An 18,107-nucleotide genomic window follows, 5' to 3' on the forward strand; every position below is an offset into this window, starting at 1 on the left:
ATTAATTTAATTAAATTACATTAATTCCTATTTAAAATTAAATTAAACTTATTTAAATAAATTATATTAATTACATTTTTACAATTATTTTAATTATATTAGTAAAATAAAATTAATTAAATTAACTTAATTACATTTTTTTTAAAAAGTTATACTTACCTATACTTACGATGTAATGGTATGGGTTGTAATAGCATCTGCTATGTAATATCCTGCGTTGTAATGGCATCCGATGTAATGGAACCTGCATTGTAAAAGTTGCGATGTTACAGCATGCGTTGTAAAATAACGCGTTGTAACATCATAGATCCCTTTAAAACACCAGGTACTCATCTTTATGAAGTCCACTTTCTGGTATTTTGGCTAATTGTCTGAAAAGTTTCAGTGTTCCGTCCATCATCTCCTTGTGTTTGCTTTGTTCGCCCTAAGTTGGCAGGGTATGCCCAGACGTGGGTCCCTTGCTCACCTTGCCACTGGATTCAAGCTAGCCTGGCTGATGAAGGGTGTTACCCAGACCACGGTTCCAGGATGCTTGTTTCCGGTCCAGGGAAGACATGGCTTGGCAGTTCGGGCAGGACGTTCCCATGAGGCAGAGGGCCAAGACTGATTTGCATATAGCTCTGTTTGAACAAGGGTGTCAAAGTGAACTTAAGAATGATAATGGATTCAACCCAGATCTGTGACTGGGGGCGATTGTCTGAAAGGTTTCAGTGCTCCGTCCATCATCTTCTTGTGTTTGCTTTGTTTGTCCTAAGTTGACAGGGTATGCCCAGACGTGGGTCCCTTGCTCACTTTGCCACTGGTTTTAAGCTAGCTTGGCTGATGAAGGGTGTAACCCACAAACCAGTCCCAGGATGCTTGTTTCCGGTCCAGGGAAGACATGGCTTGGCAGTTCGGGCTGGACTGTTCCCATGAGGCACAGGGTCAAGACTGATTTACATATAGCTGTGTCTGAACTGGGGTGGCAAAGTGAGATAAAGAATGATGATGGATTCTGTAGTGTTTCACTTTGTTGGGTGCCTGGCTGTTGCAGCAACCGTACTTAGAACCCCTTGTGTTGTCACGTTCTAAGTTCTAATTGGGATGTGGAAGGTTCTGTGTTGGCAGTTGCGCTGATACTCTTAGCCATCCTGACTGCTGCTGCGTATCTCCTGACAAGAAATAAATCTTCTTCAAAACAATACAAGTCTCCAGTACTTACTACAGATTCAACCCAGATCTGTGAATGGGGGTGAATTTCTGAAAAGTTTCAATGCTCCGTCCATCATCTCCTGGTGTTTGCTTTGTTCGTCCTAAGTTGGCAGTGTATGCCCAGACGCGGGTCCCTTGCTCACATTGCCACTATATTCAACCCATCCTGGCTGATGAAGGGTGTTACCCAGAAACTGGTCCCAGGATGCTTGTTTCCGGTCCAGGAAAGACATAGCTTGGCAGTTCAGGCTGGACTGTTCCCATGAGGCACAGAGCCAAGACTGATTTGCATATAGCTGTGTCTGAGCTGGGGTAGCGAAGTGAGCTAAAGAATTATGATAGATTCAACCCAGAAAAGTTTCAGTGCTCCGTCCATCATCTCCTTGTGTTTACTTTGGCTAATTGTACCATAGTTTCTGCATTGGTGCCCAAATATTAAATTCTTTATATCATATGTTTGTAATTTTACCTTCAAGTTATATGGACATGCATTGGGTAGTAATGGACATTAAATGTTAGGCGAGGTACTTGTTTTTTAATACAGGGGATGTACAGTGGCGGCTGACCCTAGGTTGTGTTGGGTTATGATGTTATCTGGCCATGTTGGCATATTACTTTCATTTGCCAACATCACACCAATATGGCACTGTCTTTTCAAGGTTTGCCCTCGCTCATTTGACAGTTTTGATTTCTTTTTCAGAGGGACATCTACTTTAGCGCACTTCACCTCTAAGGTTAGTTCAGTAATGTGACATTTTCTCTCAGGTATGTAGATACACTGTTCTATTTTCTCCGTTTTTTGGTTATCATGGCTTATGGGCCAGTCTGCTACTTGGCACAGACTATTTTTTGCTGACTACGGTAGGGCAAACTTACACTCTTGTGAAGGACTATTAAATTATACTTTTATGCATTCCTTGCTACTTACTATTGGGTAAGTGATATTCATTATTGCTTGTAATAAGCTCTTCACCCACCTTCGTTTTCAATATGGTTAATACTTCATCGTCTTAATATTTTTTTGTATACAGGGTTTTGTGACTCATGTTTCTTACATATATTATCCTAGGGACCACCAAGTGAGAAATATAAGTTATTACACTATGCTTATTGGAATCACGCACTGACTGTATATGCTACTACTGAACATACAGTTTCATGCAATAGCACAGTTTAACATGTGCTAGAAATTGGAAATGTACTGACTATTTTTTGTTTGTATATGTAGTCTACTGGAAATCACTGGAATAAACCTACAAGATGACATATGTACCGTTGGATTGTTTATTTATGTAAGGAGGGGCTATTCCTTGGTCTTGCTGATGTGAAGTGCACCAGTCCTATTGCATGCTTGTATGTTGATTGTAACCTATTGGGGCTACAATATATCTATCATTGTTAAGGTAGCTGGGTGTTGGGCACTGTATGGAGCACTCATTACAAATTGCTAGCTAGTCAAAAAAAATTATTGGACTTACTAACCCTAAAAGTTTTTTTCAGAAGATGTGTGATCAGCTAAATTCTGGACATTGATATAACGGTAATGACGCTCCTCAGACATTTTTGAAATTGAGTTATGGCAAACTCACTTCAGTTAACAGAAACCGAGAGGTTGTTTGAGAAGAGCTTGGCAGATCAGTTCAATTGCAAAGGCCTTTTCAATTAACAGCCAATGGTTGAATATTGTGTTAGCCATGACGAATTTATGCTGTCATTGTGAATCTAACACAAGAGGTTATGTTAAATCATAAAGGTTATCTTACTTCTTGTTGATGATAGAACAATAAAGGTGTTCTAACAATGAAAATAGTCAGATAAGATGCAAGCAGAACAACTTACATGAGTTGGTGGGTAAGGAATAGGAGATATGCCGGGCATTGATGTTTGACAAAGTAAGCGCAGTGAAAGGGAGGGGGTAGGGCCACCGAATTAGATTCACTCTCATTTTCAGACTATTAAAATTAGTGTATGTTTGTTTTTGAGTTTGACGCGTGCTAAATTAGGGACTAAGTAGACACTGAGACCATTTCATGTTCCCCACAGGAGAGTCACAATATTTATCTTGCACACTTACACTGGAGATACCAACTGGTAGGCGTTGTGCATGCATGGATTGTAATTTTATTTTTTGTCCTTATTTATGCGATTGAGGTTATGGTAGACAAGATCCCCATGTCACGTTTCCTTCCAATGAAGACCGGCTTCTTCATATCAAGCTGGGGTTATGTCCAAGAACCCTTAAATTAATTGAATTAACCAGTCATATATCCTACAAGTCAATTTTTTCGAATTTGTTAGTTTGCATAAGGTGAAATCATTGGACAACCCTCCCTACCTTACCTCATGTTCTTATCCCAGAGTTCCCAGTATTTACTTCTATTGCTCCTCCCTCTAGCATTGTCAAGCATCCTGACCTTCCTTACATAGCAAAGCCGTTCTACCCCATTTGGGCAAGTGGCGAGAATCCAATTTACGCATATCTCGCGCCTGGCTAACAAAATTAACATAAATAGTAAACATTTTTGTTTTTACTTAGAGAGATAATGAAATTGTTGTCATCCAAAATACCAAAAATAATGATGAATGGGCTTACCTCAATAGTAGTAGCTAATGCTTTATCGATAATCTTACCCACTTCTTCCCAGAAAATTTCAAGTTGAGGGTGCAGGTAAAACATGTGGATATCATTCGCCCTTAATTCCCTGCATTTTGGACACTTTTTTCCCCTTGGTTACTCGTTTTGGATAACTTTTCCGGTGTCCAATATGACCTGTGTAAAGTAAAAAGGTGATTTCTCCTAAGATGTGCAGAAACTATAAATTGCCATAAAAAGGTGCAGGATACTTGCCAATGATGTTGCAAGTCTTATGCTGGGAAGATCTTCTTCCATACATCATCTGGGGTTGTTAATTCTTCCTCTCCTGTTTGTATCAAATGCCAATACCAGGTTGATACTTCCTTCCTTTCCGTCTCTAGTTGTTCTGTGGTTTCTAAAATGTTCTCTTGATCCTTTGCCCAACTCGACAATCGATAATATTTGAATCTGGAAATTTTCCCCTGTGAGTCTTCAAGCATAGAGTTCCAACTTTGTAGCGTACCACAATCCAGCAGTTGTCCCCATTTTGTTATTCCTTCTTCCCTCAACACAACTGCTAAATAATCTTTTAAGCAGTCGGGGGTTGCTTGGGACCTCCATATAGGTGCTAACCGACTGTAGTAGGGAATCTTCCACCTTCTTCTTATTTCATACCATAACTTATATGCTGCACGCAATACCTTTAATTTAATATTTTTAAAGTATTTGAGGTGGCCAAATTTGTATAGACAATAGTCTTCCTCTGTAGCAGCTTTCCAGTAGGAAGAATAATGAGCATGAGGTCTGAAAAGAATTCTTACATTCTTAAATTGGAAGGACCTAAATAGGAGATTAAGTCCGGGCTGGCTATGCCCCCTCTGTGTTTCTTTTGGCATAGCTTTTTCCACGCTATTCTCACACCTTTGGAAGCACATTTGAACCAATTAATTTCACTTTGTATCTTTTTTAGCCATTGGGTCTTGAACTCCAATGGTATTGTGTTAAATAAAAAAGTAAACTTTGGAAGGATAGACATTTTGATAACATTTGATCGAGGAAAGAGATAAACAACTCTATGATTTTAATAATTTTCTAATTTCCTTAACTTTCGAATTCAAATTTAGCTGAGCAATTTCATCGATATTTTTTTAAAACCTTTATTCCCAAATACTTAATTCTGTTTTTTGGTGCAGCTTTTGATGATTCTAAGTTCCAGTACATTATTTCAGTTTTCTGAATATTGACTTGGTAACCTGAAATACCTCCAAAATCAGTTAGTAGCTTTGTAATAATGGGGAAAGATTTGTTTAGATCACTTGTGTATACCATTAGATCATCAGAGTATAGAGCCACTTTATTGATCGATCCCTTGAATAGAAATGGGACTATTTCCTGATACCTTCTTATCATATTTGCCAAGGGTTCTATGTATAGGTTAAAAAGGTGGGGGGATAATGGAGAGCCTTGTCTCGTCCCTCTTTTGATTTGAATTGTTTTTGATAGGCTGCCATTTATAAGTTTTTTTGCTACTGGGACTGTATATATATTCCCTACTGCTCTCAAAAAGTTCCCTCCTTGGCCATAGTAAAGGATTGTAAATTGTTTGACAAAATTATCACAAGGGCTCATGGAAATACCCACAAAGTGTACTTGGAATTTTTGGCTTTAGATCTATTATTTTGACTCACGATTTGTCCATAGTTGTTGATGGCATAATTTGACCTTTGGTGTGCAATGTTCACAGCATGTCTCACAGCATAGCCAAATGCTTAGGCTATGTGAGAATTTAACAATATGATCTCTTCTTAATCCTCCAGATAGTGACCCGAGGGAAATACCCAAAGTGGTTTGTAAATGTGGTATGTGTGCAACTGAATGAGTGCACATGTGAGATACCAAACACAATGTATGAGAACAACCCTTCAAACAACAAAAAAAAGAGGGCTCATATTTGTGGGTACTCAAGAAAGCCGGTTGACCAATATAGGCAGGAACCTGGCAGAAAGACATAGACCCCTTGTGGTGTTCCCTGAAGAAGTGAGACCCACACAGATCAAGTAAGCCTCAGTTTCATTTTATTCACCCCAGCCATCAACTGCTACAGAGTAACTGACACAAGCAGAATGTCACTACATCAGGATATTCCATTTAGAATAAGAATACTATTACACAGTGATGTTCTACTTACAACATAAAAGAGTCATCACATTAACCGTTGAAGTACCATGTCACACATCTTTCTTCTTTACAGCAAATAAAAACAATAGAGAACAAGAAAAAAAAACAAAAGAGAACTTAACAAATATAATCCTTCATATACAGAGGTTGTCTTTGAATCCTCTGACTCCTCACTCTACAATTAACTGGTAACAGAACTTGAGTAAATAGGATAATGTTGACTCGTTGATGAGTAAGAGCGAGAGCCAACTCCATCCATAACTGGTTGATGGATAGAGCTGACCACCACTACTCTGCTGTTAGTCCAGATTCTACCATCAACAGTCTTCACAGCATTCTTAAATATTTTTATAACTCGTCTTGCACCCGTGTAATTTGACCACGACTTACATCCAACAGGTGCCTTCATTTTTACACAGTCACCACCCACTTTTACATCATTGAGTTGAACACACTTTTTCTTGTCGAAATAGATTTTCCTTGTCCACTGCTTTTCCAACTCCTTGTGTCTCCAATCACCTGCTTGATTCTCTCTAAAACCTTTGTTTAAACTCATCCAACCTGGACAAAGTTTAGAGTTCGAAGCTCTACCCTTGAATAACTCAAAGGGAGACCTCCCTGTGGTTGTATGAGGAGACATGCGATAAGCAATAATTCTATCTTTAAACATCCCGACTTCCGTTCCAACCATCTCGCCCTGCCCATGGTCTGACCACTCCATGCTCGCTTTCTCCTTGGATTTGAGCCAAAAATAACACCTTCTTTCCCCAATAACACCCGGGCAAGGAATTGGAATCGAGTTGACATTCCAGCCTTGTGCAACTCGCTAACTGCCACCTGCCCGGATCTACCGGGCTCGGCTCCACACCTCCAGGCCACCATCCTAGACCGCTGGCTTGCTAAAGCCTGCGATCTTGTGGCCCCCCTGAAGCGGATTACCATCAACCGCACCCACAATGCCAACAAGTGGTTCAGCCCTGGCCTTAAAGCCAAGAAACTGGAGTTACGGCAGGCTGAACGAGCGTGGAGAAGAGCATACTGCCCGACCCAGAGGCTACACTACACTACTACACTCAGTGAATATAAACAAGCCATCCTGACAGCCAAGACAGAATATTTCTCGGGACGTATTCTAGCTGCAGAAAGCCAGCAGCCAGCCACGTGAGATTTTTGCCACCGTCCACGAGCTGGCATCATCGGACAGAACTCTGCCCAAGATCCCCCCTCTCAGGCCCTATGCGACTCGCTCAACGAGTTTTTCATTGAAAAAATACTTTGTATTAAAGCCAACATTCCCTCCCCTTCGCCTACTTTCACCCACCCCCAACCTCCTGGTAACAATTTGTCCCTTACCTGTATTCCCACACTGACTAGAGAAACCCTGTCCCCCTTACTTAGGCATGTCAAGTCGGGCTCTCCAGCTGACATCTGCCCGGCACGCATTCTCCGTCAGATTTTTGCCGAGTGCCCATCCCCTGTCCTCACCCTCCTGAAGGATTGCCTCACACATGGCCTTGTCCCTGCTCCTTTCAAGACTGCCATAATCCTCCCCATACTAAAAAAACCCGGGGCGGACCCCACCTCCCCGGCAAACTACCGCCCTATATCCCTTCTCCCTTACCTGGGAAAGGTAGCTGAGCCCCATGTTACCCAGACGTTCAGCTCCTTCATAGAGGACAGCAACTACCTTGCACCCTGCCAGGTGGGCTTTCGTCCCCGCCACTTCACCGAGAAGGTGATAATTTCGGTCATGGACCAACTCAGGGAGGGGCTCGATACCAACACCCCTCAGGCCCTTGTCCTCCTGGATTTGTCCGCCGCTTTTGACACGGTGGACCACTCCATCCTCTTGTCCCGTGTCAGGGCGGCGGGCATAGGGGGACAAGTATTGGCCTGGATAGGCTCCTTCCTGGCTGACCGCACCTAGGCTGTCCACCTGGCCGAATTTTCTGCCCCGCCTCGTAGAGTGCAATGCCGCGTCCCTCAGGGCTCCTCTCTCTCCCCCCTCTTATTTAATCTTTACATTTTCCCTCTTATTTTCGCACTGCAACAAATGGAGGTCACAGTTTACAACTATGCTGATGACCTCCAACTTATATTTAATTTCTCCTCCCCCTCATTAGGCATCACTAGCTTCCAGTCCGTCATGCTGTTTATCCGGGATTGGATGAATGCGAACCACCTTAAACTAAACCCGGATAAAACAGAGCTGGTTCTGACTGGCGGCAGTGGTAACCCTTGGTCTCCTTCATTTTGGCCCCCCTCTCTTGGTTTACCCCCCCACTCCCTCTCATTCAGTCAAGACCCTCGGTATCACACTCAATCATCATTTGACACTCCACTCCCACATCAGCTCTGTTGTTTCTTCTTGTTTCTTTACCCTGCGTATTATTAGGAAAGTATCCCGGTTTTATTCTCCCTCTGCACTCAAACTGATCGTAATGGCCATGGTCTTATCTAAGATCGACTACGGTAACATTATTTATAATGGTGTTCCCGCCTATGCACTTCAACGCCTTCAGCTGGTGCAGAACCAGGCAGCTCGCCTGGTACATGGCCTATCCAAATCTCACCACTCCTCACCCCTCCTCACTGCTCTTCATTGGCTCCTCATCAAACAACGAGCCCTCTTCAAACTTGGTTGCCTTACTTTTCAAGCCCGGGCGGGCAGGGCTCCTGCTTTCATCAACTCTGCCATCACTAACTACTGCACTCCTAGAGATCTACGCTCATCCACCAAAACCTTACTAGTCACTCCCCGTTTCAAGAAACAAAGATCTGGAGGCCAGAAATTCTCGGTCCTTGCGCCCACTTTCTGGAACACTCTCCCGCTCCCCATCCGACTCTCCCCCTCCTATATGGAGTTCCGCAAGGCCCTTAAGACCTTATTGTTCCAGCAAGCCTTTAGTCTCTAGTCTCCTGTGTCTTTCCCCGTCCAGGATTCCCTCTAGCGCCAAGAAACTGCATAGTGAACGTGCGCTCTATAAATTTTTTAAAATTAAAATTCAAACTTATCTTGTAATACAGTCTTCCAATTGAGATTACTTGCCCTGGCTAACCGAATACTTTCTTTGAGAGTTTTGTTAACCCTCTCGACAGCACCTTTTGTATCTAGATGATACACAGAGCTCCTTTTGTGAATTTTCCCACAATCTTTCAAGTATGTTTGCATGTCAGCAGAACAAAACTGAGAACCATTATCTGAAAGAATACAATTGGGATAACTTCCCTCTTAAAAATATCCCTCCAAAATGTTATGACATTGACTGAAGAAATGTCCCTAACTGAGCTCAGTGCAACCCACCTTGAATACAGATCTAAGAGTATCACAGACCCCATGTAAAGGACCTACAATATCGATTGCAACTTCAGCCCAGGGATGTTTTGGTAAGTCTCTACAAACCATAGGTAACTGTTTGGTTTTAAGAATCTTGTCACTGGAACAACACTCCATGCAATCACAAATCATTCTCTCAACTTCTTTGTCCATCCCTGGCCACCAGAACTGCATTCTCAAATACTCCTTCGTTTTTACAATTCCTAAATGACCAACATGTGCAACATTAAGAAGTTTGCTGGGAACACCAGCAGGAGGAATAAGACGTGTGCCACAGACAAGCAGACCATTCATAACAGCTAACTCATCACAAATTACCAACCAAGGTTTAGTGAGATGTTTGTTCTTCCCTGATTCCAATAGTTCAATTACTGTTTTAATTTCTATTTTTTTTTCTGAACCCCTCAAACACCTTGAGGCAAAAGCAATCAACCGTTCAACACCACAATTTATTTTTAAGAAGAATAGCTCCTATACCTTTAGCACTAGCATCAGTAAAGATGTAGGTCTGATGACCAGGCACAAATGCTTGTATTGAAGGAGCCTTCTTTAAATCCTCCTTTACAGAAAGAAATTCTCTTGCACATTCATGACTCTACTCAACCATCACATTTTTACATGTTAATTTCCTAAGATTCTGTGTTTTGTCAGCATAACCTTGGATAAACTTAGTGTAAAATTCAACCATACCCAAAAAGGATAACAGCTCCTCCTTGTTACAAGGTTTATTCATTTTCACAATAGTATCAACCAGTTCTTTTCTTGGAAAAACGCCTTGACCAGTGATACAATGACCTAGATAATTGACCTCTTCCACCTCAAACTTACACTTTTCTTTTTTAAGTGTCAAACCTGCTTTTCTTAGACTTTCCAACACCGCACGCACTCTTGAAAAATGCTCAGTTTTTGTACTTCCGTAGATTAACAAATCGTCTTGATAGCAATTAACCCCTCTGAGACCTTTGAGTACATTGAACATAATCAGTTAAAAAACAGATGCTGCCGAAATGAGCCCAAAAGGCATCCTAAGGAATTTGAAAGTACCCATTGGAGTTACAAATGCAGTTAAATCCTAAGAAGACTTCTCGAGCTCCACTTGATGATATGCAGACGCTAAATCAAGAGTCGTGAAATACTTATTCAAGAGTCGTGAAATACTTAGCACCCGCCAAAGTGCTGACCATCTCAATAATATTGGGCAAGGGAAACCTGTCTACAACTACCTCTTTATTGAGAGCACGCAAATCTATGTAAAGTCTAATATCGCCACTGGCCTTCTTGGCAACGACTATGGGAGACAACCACTCAGTCACTTCAACCGGCTCAATAACACCCATATCAGTCAAAGGTTGGATCTCTTTCTGCACGCTAGGTTGTTCATTCAACGGTACCCTCCTAACTTTTGCAACAATAGGTACAGCACCCTCTTTCAATTTTATACGATGTTTGTAACCTCTCAGAGTACCCAAATTATCTTCAAACACATCAGAGAAACGTTCAGCAAGAACATTTGCTGTATCGCCTACCACCTGTACTTGGACTTGTGGCACTGCATTAGGATTAAGAAGGACACCCAGCAAACGTTGATGAGGCCAACCCAAGAGTGCATCTCCTTTTTTAGCCACATATACTTTCCAGGCAGCCATCCGTCCACTCAATTCAATGCATGATATAAAATATCCTATATTATTTATGGGTATACCACGATAACCCATGGGTGAAACATCATTTTTCAGAAGAACAACCTTGCCTCCAAAGTGTTTTTCAAATATATCTTTGCTAATAATAGTGAGATGTAAGCAAGAATCGAACTTCATGTCAAGCTTATCACCTTCAATGGAAACAATTTGTGATGGATTTTTAGTTTAGAGTCATCTATTTGATAAAGAATTTCCTTAACTTGCGGATGCTCTTTGACTACAGATTGTTCTCTCTTTTTCACCTTGCTCTTGCAACACTTTGCTAAATTACCCTTCCTCCCACAGGTATTACAATAGACTTGCATAGCAGGACAGTAAGAAGCATTAGCTCTATGTCCAGATCTACCACAACTAAAACATATGGACCTTTCATCTTGTGAGAAAGTTTTCTCTACTGGACGTGTAAACTTTCCACTCTCAGACTCATTGGGTGGTTTATTTTTTACAACATACACAACCTCATCTACATTGGCACTGGTAACATTAATCTTATTTTTCTCAGTGCTTAATTCATCAACACATTTCATCATGTGTTCAACACGTTTGGCAATTACTAACACCTCATCTAAGGGTGGTTCATCCTTCAACCATAATTCCTCCCTAAATTTGTCATGTGAACATTTTAAAACAAATTGATCCCTTATCCTTTCCTCTACAGCACCCTCAAATTTGCAGGTTGACGCAAGTTTTCTTAACCTAGTCACAAATTCCTCAATAAACTCCTCTTTTTTTGTTCACATAGACCAAAAAGATATCTCTCCATAATTGTGCTTACACGGGGAAGATAGTGCCTGTCTAATTGTAGTATGCAAATTTCATATTCGTTCAATGCTCTCTGATCAGCAGCACTAAGTTCCGGCAAATGTTCAAGCACTTCTTGCCCTTCCCCTCCAAGACAATGGAGTAGTAGAGAGTGTTTACGTTCAGCACTAAGGTTCATGCCACAAACTCTAGCGTAATTTGTGAACATTTTCTTCCACTTCTGCCATTTAACTGTGGGTTCTCCTGGGCTTGTTAGAAACAATGGTGGCTGTGTTATATATATGTTGTATATGTTGAAGATAATAATTACCTCCAAAAGCATTGCCAAGTGTTTTTAAATTTACCAGGGAACTCTTTTGAATTACATTTTGAAATTTGTTATAAAGTGTGCCAATAGGTAATTTTACATTTAGATTTAGATCCTTCTGCAAAATACAAGATTCTGCCTTGGAATCCAAGGTTGAGCCCGCCCAGTCACACTAGGTAGGTTCCATGGCACTGAGACGAATTATGGCAATTTATGCAAATACTTATTTAGCGGATTTATATATCTCTGCAAATCATCTCACAATTGCTTGTGAGAATTGTATAATTTATAATCAATACTCATGATGTAGCAGACATTCAATATGTGCGGTGTCAGCCAAAATAAGTGACTTTTTAGGAATCTGCTGAAGGACTAATAGTTTGGCTCTGCCTTCATTGTTGTGATGAGCACATTTCTCAGTGTTGGGCCTTGATCTCCTAACAATTTGTCTCTGTGTTGTAGTTTCTTAAAGTTTTTGTTGTAATCCAGCGCAGTGTGGTTCATCAGAGTTTCTGCAATGGAATGTAATGGAGGCATGATTTTCTATGTCCCTCCGGGTATCTTGGAATTAGCTCTGTGAACAGTGCAGAGAATTCTTCAAGAGCCAGTGGCTTATGTTGGAAGCATACAGATATCTTAAAATGTGTTTTCGAAAAATTGGACTCTTTGTATGAGAATGCCTAGCAGTCTTTCTTTGCTTACTGTCATTGCTCTTTCTTTTGGATCTACCTCTGGGGTTAGTATGTCTAACATTTCTAATTTGAAGTTTTCTTCAGGATGTCCCCAGATGAAGACTGTCTTCATTTTCTTTATGTAAGGTTTGCTTCTTTTCTACTTCGCTCTAGAAATAGACCTGCACATCCTGCGATACAGTCTATTTTCTCCTTCCTTATAAGGCAGGGACAAAGGGGAAAAAAGGTTCAAATCTGCAAATGTGGCCCATTGCAATATTCAACCAGAGGATATTAGGCTCCTGCTGATGAATATTTTCACAATGTCCTCTGTGGTGACTGGCAACTGGGTTTACTTTGTTGTTGGAGTTTCGTGTATGCAACTGCACCCTCATAGCAACAATAGGCTTGGTGGACACTGGGAGGTGATATTTACTATTTTAACTCCAATCATAGAATATTTGGGAAAAATGCAACTGTCCACAAAATAATCCAGATGTCTTATTTCCATGCTAACTCAAGACCTAAAATATTAGGGGGAAAATGAGAAATTATTTTAAGAAAGGGTTAAAAAGTAGCAATCTTGATTTATGAACAGTGCTGCCCTGAGGAAGTCGCTCCAGATAAAAATCAGAAACAGGTTCATTACTCGTTACTGCGCATTTTTCTAATGCAATTTATCCTGGCTTTACATGATCTATGCTAATGATTGTAAAGTGTTTACCATAATTATGTAGGAATGGCAATTCTGAATGGACAGTAGTCTTTCATCAGGCGTAGCACAGGATTTATCAATTAGGCAAATTTTATTTCCTTCAGCTAGTATTTTGAAGCTGTAACTGCACCTGATTAGTCTAACTCTTTCTAAGTCTCGTCTATGGATCTCTGAAATTCAGTCTAGTCTCCTGTTCTATTTCTGTGTGTGTCTCATTTTTATGTTGAGCATTCAAGACCTCTTTTATATACTTTAGTATAAACTTATATACTTTAGTATATACTTATATCTGTATGTACTTTGTGGGCTCTGGAGATCAGCCCATGGACTTGTCTGCTTCCGCTTAGGGACTTTTTTTCTCTTCAACTACCTCTATTTAACTGTCTTTATAGAAAACGACCAGCAGAGGTCAGTAAAGAACCAGAATCAATTTATCATTCTCTAGATTTCAGTCCATAGAAATTGTCTTCCACAAGCACCCATAGACAGTAATATTGTTTTCAAATCTTGTATTTTCAGTGATATGACCACCGAAGGCCCTGATTTTATATTAAAAACAGAGCTTTGTACTATACAATTTCCTGTTGAAAGGCAATATTTCTCTCCATGTGTTCCCATACCCAGCGTGTCATGAAGTTTGGTGTTTACTTTCCATGTTAAAGAGCAGTAGGTGTTTCAGCACCCAGGCTAATGTGCTGCATAGCTATATACATATAAGGTCCCAAAGGCAAGACCGATTGCATTGCAATTGCGTGTCTCCGCTTTCCGGCCAAAATTTGCGAATCTCTGATGAACAAACAACTCTCGGAGTTCGTCGACACTCACCAACTTCTCGACGAAACGCAGTTTGGTTTCAGGAAAGGGCACGGAACCGAGACCGCTTTAATAAAGGCCTCAGATGAGATCAGAGCCATCATGGACCAGGGAGGTGTGGCCGTCCTGATCCTTTTGGATTTGTCTGCGGCCTTTGACACGGTCGACCATGCTATTTTGGTCGACCGTGTCACAGCCCTGGGGATAAACGGCATGGCCAGGGATCTCATTTCATCTTTCCTGGCCAACCGTACCCAGACAGTGAAGTTGGGTGATTTCTACTCTCCTGTCTCTGCACTCCCCTGTGGAGTCCCACAGGGCTCCTCGCTAAGTCCTACGCTATTTAATATCTATGTAGCGGACTTAGCGAGGGTAATAAAGGCCCATGGACTACGACTTACGTCGTACGCAGACGATACCCAACTGGTCCTGGCAATCCACAAGGATGGCCCAGTGGTGGCAGTTAATTTCCAAAAGGCTATGCTTGCGGTTAGCACTTGGATGGCCTCCAACTGTTTGAGGCTTAACTCGGATAAAACCGAGATTATGACTTTCCGTAAGCTTTCACCGGAATGGTCTTCCATCTGGTGGCCTGTCCAGCTGGGCTCTCCACCTACCCCAGTGGAGAAGGTTAGAAATCTGGGGGTTATTTTTGATAGCAAGCTGTCTTTCAGCCTTCATGTCAATAAGGTTGTGTCAGCCGCATTCTTTATCTTAAAGAAAATCAAGAAATTACTGCCCTACCTCCCTATCTCAGCTGGGAAGACCTTGGTCTCTACCCTGGTCTTCTCAAAAATTGATTATGGGAACGCTTTGTTTTTAAACACTCAGAAACATGTCATAGCGAAATTACAGTCAATACAAAATGCGGCTGCAAGGATTCTTCTTGATATCCCCCGCCGCCAGCCCACTACTCTTGCCATTCGTCATCTACATTGGTTAAAAGTAGAGAATCGTATCAAATTTAAGGCCCTCTGCATTGCCTATAAGGCAATGCAGGGTGTTGGGCCTAAATTTTTGACAGAAGCGTTTCAGCCCTACATCCCCAAGAGGCATCTAAGATCTGCTAACACCCGCCTTCTCCCAGTGCCTCGTACTAGAACTGTCACATGGGGAGACAGGCGCTTTTTGGTGGCCACACCCAAACTGTGGAACGTGGTGCCGTTGGCGATTAAAACTGCCCCCAATCTGATGAGCTTCCGTAGGCTATTAAAGACATGGTTGTTTAACCAGTAAGTTGCTGTTTGATCGCTCTTAGCCCTTTATGCGCCGAGACACCTTCGGGTATTTGTATGCGCAATAAAAATTTCAAAAATAAATAAATAAATACATTGATTTTTGCCATTTCATTGGTTTTGGCATTTAAATGTGTCTGCTTTGACTATTACATTTCAGTTTTCTGACATTTTATGTGTATCTGCTGCTTTGCTCACATTTGTTTAAATGGACAAACCTGATGGTTATTTTTCCAAGCATTTTAGGCAATGAAATGTGTTTATTCTGTCAGATTGTCCATTTCTTATTGTTTGTCATGGCATTGGTTTTAGTGTTGCTTTATTAAGGTTATATATGTTGTATAAGGTCAATATGTTTGGTTTGTATTTGACTGTCATCTTAATTGGTTGTTGGTTTATGATACCGGTTTTTATGCCTAATCTAACCTTAGTTTGGTTTGCAGCATAATTTATTTCAATGCCATGTTCCTCCTGCGAATAAAGTGCAGCATATGCCCTTTGTTGCGGACAGGAGATCTACCTCATTGGACCACACAAAGAATATCTAGATGTTCTAGGAATGAAGCTACTATGGCGTGATTTATTTGTTCCATTGATATACTGAAATTCCCTGTAAAATATAGCTGAATATTGTATGCAACTGAAAGCTATAAAGATCAATAAACTTGTCGGCTGTCAATTCTTTCTTCTTTTTTTCATACCACATTTAGGCCAATTGCTTTTCTAAATTACTCGCCGAAACCTACTGTTCTACAATATGTGATTGGGCCATTTCAAAACTTCACTCTTAACAAGTCAGGAGGTAGTTGCTAAAATCCATGGATTTAATCATGCTTTCCTGATCTTCTTGTATGGACAGTAACATTCAATAACATTGACCACCCTACCCTGACTAACAGATTACACCCAACAAATACGTACACATTTACCCACATCAAATCACACATAGTATTGGCCTCCTTAAATGGCTATCTGGTTTGCTGTCTGATAGATACTAAGCCATTCTGTTATCCCCACTCAGGTCCTGTCTAAGGTCCTATTGTTCTCTGAACTTCAGGCGCCCTCCATTTGCTGTATTATCTTTTTTTTTTTTGCAGAGTTTTATATAGCGCGAACTAGACCCGAACCGAATCGGGTATCAGAGCGCTTTACATAGCACTGTTCAGCTTGTTATATTTCACATTGCCCACAGAGTTTGCTCAATTCAAAAAACTAACCATACCCCCTGATGATGGTTGCAGAACGAATTTATTAGCGAGTAGAACACGAGTCCTAAAATGCTGCAAGAGAGCTATAGATATAAAGGCCAAGAACTTAAAGAGGATATTTCCTTCCATAGCTTTTTTTTGGCTGCCAGTAAAAGTGCCATGCAGTTGTCACACATTTCCCCCTACGGATATTCACAAAAAACGTCCAAAACCATGCCTTCAAAACAGAAATCTGGAATCTGGTCATTATTCTTCCATATTGAAGCATCAGGGGATGGAGCCATGCATTTACGGTCCAGGTCACAACACTATACAATACACCATCTTGAACATAGATTATCATGTGCAGCTCTGAGAAGCAATGAACGCTTGTGATAGCCCAAGAGTGCTTTATCTTCATATGTAAAGGGCTGTAAAGTCCCTGTGCCCAAGAGTGCGTTATCTTCATATGTAAAGGTCTGTAAAGTCCCCGTATTCAATGTACATCGTTCATGTAACATAAAACATGACCCGAAAGGGTAATTATCACTCTACAGTTCTCTTTTACACCCATGCTCACACGATTTGTTGTTATTTAAATGTATTTTCACCATCCATAGGCTACTGCTGTCTCATTCATTTGGAACATTTATTAGTTCTTTACGAGATCATATTCAAATATAAGATCACAATTCTCCTCCCTGCTTTTTCATGTCTTTCTAATTTCATGGCCCATGTGATATCTCTACTTATCTTCCCCATTCTTTCAAGTTTAACCCCACTGTTTTAGCTAACTTTCCGTTGCTCCTTTAAATCAGTAGAGAAAACGCATAGAGAACCTAATGTCTCATTGTGTTTGTCACACACGATGGGTACAAATTGCACACTATGGCTTGCACAGCATTTGAGATACAACTGATTTTCCTATAAGCCGCATGGCAAAAAATGGAGGCGTGCAAGGGTCAGCAGAACCCCCATCTTGAGATCGGACTACTCACATAAAATCCGGGATTCTGACATCTGTTTCTGCATACCTAGTATGAAGGGCCTTATTGTGCACAGAGTTGGTTCAGACACCCGCTCCGCTAGTGTTCGATTGTCAGTTCTCAGGAGTCCAATGTCCAAGGCCACTGTATCTATTTATCTCACATGTTAAGTTGTTATTCTTATTTCTCCACAAGAAAAAAAAATCACCCCATACATCCTCGATAAATATGGATGTTCCCTCTCTGGAAAGTCACAGTGCATGTTTTCATATTTTTTTCTAATGGGAAGATGGCCTTCACAGTGCCAATGCTTGTTGTTTTCATTTATACTAGTATGAAAAAGGTAAATACAAAAGGTATTCTGAGGGTCCGTGTTCTTACTTTTGCACATTTGCTTATTAAAGCTGTGATTATTAAAGCTTGTTTGCTGTGTGGCCGTTAAGACTTTCT

General features: G+C 40.9%; 1 protein-coding gene across 1 annotated transcript in view; it reads left to right on the top strand.

Annotated features, from left to right (window-relative positions):
• The window catches only part of ADTRP (androgen dependent TFPI regulating protein), a 474,195-nt gene that overhangs the window by 151,990 nt on the left and 304,098 nt on the right, over positions 1 to 18,107 (top strand). The gene's annotated exons all lie outside the window — the stretch shown is intronic.

Source organism: Lissotriton vulgaris, chromosome 4_1, assembly GCF_964263255.1.
Source record: "Lissotriton vulgaris chromosome 4_1, aLisVul1.2, whole genome shotgun sequence".
Lineage (NCBI taxonomy): Eukaryota > Metazoa > Chordata > Amphibia > Caudata > Salamandridae > Lissotriton > Lissotriton vulgaris.